Raw genomic sequence first — 4,948 nt, 5'->3', positions numbered from 1 at the left:
CTTCCTCTCTCTGATAGATCTCTCTCTTCCTTCTCTCGCTCTCGTCTCTTCCTCTATCTCTCTCTCCTTTCCTGCTCTCCCTCCTTTTCTCTCTTCTCTATACTTTCAGCTCTCTCTACTCCTCGCTCTCTCTCTGCTCTACAGTCTCTTTCGCTACTCCCCTATTCGCTCTATCCTCGTCTCTCCTAGCCTCTCTCCTCTCTCCTCTACCCCCTCCCCCTCCCCCCGCTCTGCCTCTCTCTCTCTCTCTCCTCTCTTCTCTCTCTTCTCTCTCTCCTCTCTCTCTCTCTTCTCTTCTCTCTCTCTCCTCCCTCTCTCGTCTCTCCTCCCTCTCTTTCTTTCTCTTCTCTTCTCTTCCTTCTCGCTATCTCTCTCTCCTCTCTCCTCTTCTCTCTCTCTCTCATCTCTCTCTCTCTCTCACTCTCTCTCCCTCTCTCCTCTCTCTCTCTATAAAAGGCATCATCCTTAGTCATGGTGACAGAGGGTAAGTTATACTGCTAAAACGCTGACTCTTTATTCTTAGAGTGACACCACGCAGTATAAGAAAACCAACGGACATGTTTAGTTATTTACGGGGTTTATTCGGGCCGCGCGGAGAGTTCCACGGGTTCAGCCCCACCTGGGAGGGAGGCGAAGGTGGGGACCCTACGCGTCGGTGCTTATCAACCACGAACTCCCGCGTTCCAAAACGAGGTCAGATATAAAATGGTGACTCCGCCCATCGCCTGAGCGGGTGGTCTGATTTGTGGACATTTGGATCCACGGTGAAACACAGGCCACGTCTGGGCCAACTGGTTAAACAGAAAAATAGGAATTATCCACATCACTGTATCAGAAATAGAATTTTCCACATTTCTTATATGCTCGGCCACCTACTCGCGCCTCGCCCTCGAGGGCCGCCTTCAGGGGTGACCCTAAACTTGGCTGGTCGTCTAGTTCTCGTGCGTTGTCATGGTTTCAACTTCCGTGCTGCTCGTCCATGTGTCTGCATCCTCCTGGTCCTGGTGAATCTGCTCGTCCTCGGTTTATCCACACGTCTCGAAAGTCTCGCACAAGGTCCTCCTTGAATTCAGATTTCGTCTTGCCCTCCTCGTAGTCCTGGCCCCAGGCCTAACTCGGGCGGCGTTCCTCGTCCACAACGTCCTCCACAGAATCTTCGTCCAGGTCCTTCCTCGTTGTCCAACACGTCCTCGTATTTCGCCGATCTACCGGGGCGTCGGGGCAGGGGGCGGCATTCTCGGGGGCGGCTTATACCGCGCTTACGAGCTCCTGGGAGTGACGGACTGCAGGGCGTCCGCCAGGCGTAGCCTATGCACAGCATGCTGGGGGGGCGACTGGTACCCTTTTCTGACGAAAAATCTTGCGTTCCGTGGTCTATGGCGATCTTCGGATGACCGTCCTTCTCACGCATCCTAACGGGTTCCTCCTTCGGTGCCTGTCGGTCCGACTGGCAATATTTCAACAGTCGGGGAGCCAGATCATACACGTAAGGGGCCAGGAGTAAGGAGGAAAAGGAAAGGCAAACAGAGCCAGACGGGGTTGGTAAATTACCACTGGCCGGTGATTTCATAAACAAATTTACGGTTTTTATGTTGGTTTTGAAACTTATTTTTCGGTCTTTTTTTTTCCATTTTGTGTTTTTATTTTCACAAGGTAAAAGGAAGAAAATAGAAGGAGGGAGATGGGGGGGGGTCAAGTAGCGGTCCGCATAGAACCCTATTTGAAACTACAAAACCATCTCTGATAGAATGGAGGAAATAAGATAAGGGGAAACGACATCGGCGATCCGCGAAGATCTGATTTGAAAACCATAGCGTTCCACCAACAGATAAGAAATAGATGTAAAACTTGTTACTTTATGTACGAAACACTCGTCCACGGACGGACAAAATTGCGGGCTAAAGAGATACATAATAAATTCTCTACCGCCGGCACTAGACAAGAAACCAGGCCTTGTAATGAAAAAGGGTCAGTGTCTTTGGTCCTGCGTGTGTGAGTGAGGTGAAGGGTGGGTGTATGCGTGTGTGAGTGAACAGCTAAAACGTTAAATGAGAGGAAAGCGAGTGGCCTCACACAGGGGAATGAATTCACAAACACGAATATTAGCGTTTTCACTATCACAAAAATTGAAGTAAAAAATAGCCAAGGCTAAAGCTATTTACGATTATTTCAACTAACCACAATTGAATTCAACCATATGCTGATATTGCGACAGGAATGTTTTACGCATGAATGAATGGTGACATAAAAAAAAAAATATTCGCCAAATTTTTATCAAGCAAATCTTCTTCGGGTCAGAAATCTGAAACTGCCGAGGTACATGTCTAGCTTTTGCACGTCAGATTCAATAAAACCCAATAACGGGGGACTCCTATTAAACAAATTGCCGTATATGGAACTGAAAGCGACTCGAGCCAGGAATAAAAGAACCCTTCTCTTCTTCTGCGTATCCGTAATGGGCGCTCGCAAAATTCCGAAGGATATATGGGAAATTTTTACGAATCACACAAAACGGCCTTGGGGGGTACCAAAAAAAACATGCAAGCGACTTCAAGAGGGTGAGAAAGGTGTGATTATAAGCGACTCAATGATTCTAGCTAAACATTAGTCCTACATTAATTAACGGACGTTTAAACGCGGGTCACACCGGGACTCAAAGGGAGCCGAACGAACGGAAATAACTTCGGTTAATTTGCACCTACTCTCGAAACGGGACGGAAGCGCAGATCTATAAGGCGTTTACGCAAACCGGGGCCATATCGGGCAAATCCTGTTGCACCAATGATATGGGGGACGATCCTACGCTATATCCAAATAATACAATTTTTGTGACCCTGTTCGCTCTAGCGCGTAGAAAACGTGTACCAAAAAGCAATGTAACCAATGATATGTTTTTGCTTCAAAATTAGATGGGAAAAACCAAGTGGTCAATCTGTGACTTACCACGCCCACCGACCGGGGAAAAAGAGGGAAGTGAGGTCAGGTCAGTCGGGAAATTTAAACCTTTTCCTAATCCCCAAAAGTGACCTAAAAAGGGAAGGGGGTCAGGGTCGGGGGCGCGAGGGTTAGGAAACGAGATAAATGAAATGATATTCGTGAGTGAGATAAACTCACGAACGCGTTAAAAATTTCGTTGCAGATGAAACATATAAAAATCTCTAAAACAACGATGAGGGAAAATAATTAATTACTTAACTAACGAAACGATATTCATGTTTTTGATTACATACTCGATCGCACGGAAAATGCGATCGAGGTGGAAGGGAATAGTGGAGAACGTGCCATTTGCTTGTCCTAAGCAAACCTATGAAACCAACAAAAAATACAACGGTGTTACACATGTAATGGGAGAAGAAGGGAAAAGAAATAAGAAAGGGGCCAAAAACGTGTAACTACGTGTTTTTTCTTTAGCCATTGGTCTTGAAAGCGGTCGAAGGGGATTTTCTTCGGAGATTTGCGTTCATGCTGCGAGCCGGGAAAGGGGGAACGCAAGTCGCCACCTGCCACCAGATTGTAAAGGCTAATCCATCCTTAGACAATGGTGACAGAGGGAGTTATACTTGTAAACGGCTTGACTCTTTATTCTTAGAGTTTGACAACCACGGCCGTATAAGAAAAACGAACATGTTTAGTTATACGGGTACGGGCGCGCGGAGGGTCACAGGTCAAGCCCACTGGAGGGAGGCGAGAGGTGACCCTACCGCGTCGGTGCTCACCACGAAAACTCCCGTTAAAAAACGAGGGTCAGATATAAAATGTGGACCGCCGCCATCGCTGAGCGGTGGTTCTTAGTTGTGGACATTTGGATTCCACGTGAAACAGCACGTGTCCACTGTAACAGAAATAGAATTATTTCCCACCATCCTGTTATTCAGAAAAGGAATATCAACATCTTATACTCTCTCTCTCTCTCCCTCCTCTCTCTCTTGTCTCCCCCTCCTCCACCCTCTCCCTTGCTCTCCTCTCTCCCTCTCTCTCTCCCTCTCTTCTCTCCCTCTCTCTCTCTTCTCTCTCTCTCTCTCTTCCTCTACTCTCTCTCTCTTCCTCTTCTCTCTCTCTTCTCTCCTCTCTCTCTCTTTCTCTCTCTCTCTCTCTTCCTCCCCCCCTCTCTCTCTTCCTCCCCCCCCTCCTCCCCCTTCTCTCCTCCCCCCCTCCCTCCCTCTCTCCTCCCCCCCCTCTCCTCCCGTCTCTCCTTTCTTCTCTCTCTCTTTTCTCTCTCTCTTTTCTCTCTCCTCTCTCTCTTTTCTCTCTCCTCTCTCTCTCTCTTCTCTCTCTCTCTCTCTCTTCGCCTCTCTTCTCTCTCTCCTCTCTCTTCTCTCCTTCCTCTTTTCTCTCTCTCTCTTTCTCTTCTCTCTCTCCCTCTCTTTCTCTCTCTATCCCTCTCTCTCTCTCTCCTCTCTCGTCCTCTCTTTTCTCCTCTCTTTCTCCTCTCCTCTCTCTCTCTCCCTCCTCTCTCTCTCTCTTCTCTCTTCCCTCTCTCTCCTCTCTCCTCCTTCTATCCATCCCCCTCTCTCTTCTCCTCCTTCCTCTCTCTCTTCCTCTCTCATCTCCTCTCTCTCTCTCTTCTCTCTCTCTTCTCTTCTCTCTATCTTTATCTCTCTCTCTCTCTCTCTCTATCTCTTTCTCTCTCTCTGTACTTTGTCCTCTCTCTCTTTCTCTTTCTCTCTCGTTCATCGCCCTCTCCCTCCTCTCCCTCTCCTCTTCCTCCTTCTTCCTCCCCTCTTCCTCCTTCTTCCCCTCCCTCTCCCTCTCCCTCCTTCCCCTCACCTCCCACTCCCTCTTCCCTCCTTCTCCTTCTTCCCTCCTTCTCTCTCTCTCTCTCTCTCTTCTCTCTCTCGCTCTCTCTCTCCGCTCTCTCCTCTTTCTCTCTCTCCCTCTCTCTCTCTCTCTTCTCTCTCTCTCTTCTCCTCTCTCTCTCTTCTCTCCTTCTCTCTCTGCTCTCTCTCTC

The sequence above is a fragment of the Penaeus monodon genome, chromosome 11 (assembly GCF_015228065.2).
Source record: "Penaeus monodon isolate SGIC_2016 chromosome 11, NSTDA_Pmon_1, whole genome shotgun sequence".
NCBI classification, from domain to species: domain Eukaryota; kingdom Metazoa; phylum Arthropoda; class Malacostraca; order Decapoda; family Penaeidae; genus Penaeus; species Penaeus monodon.
This window is presented reverse-complemented; position numbering follows the sequence as displayed.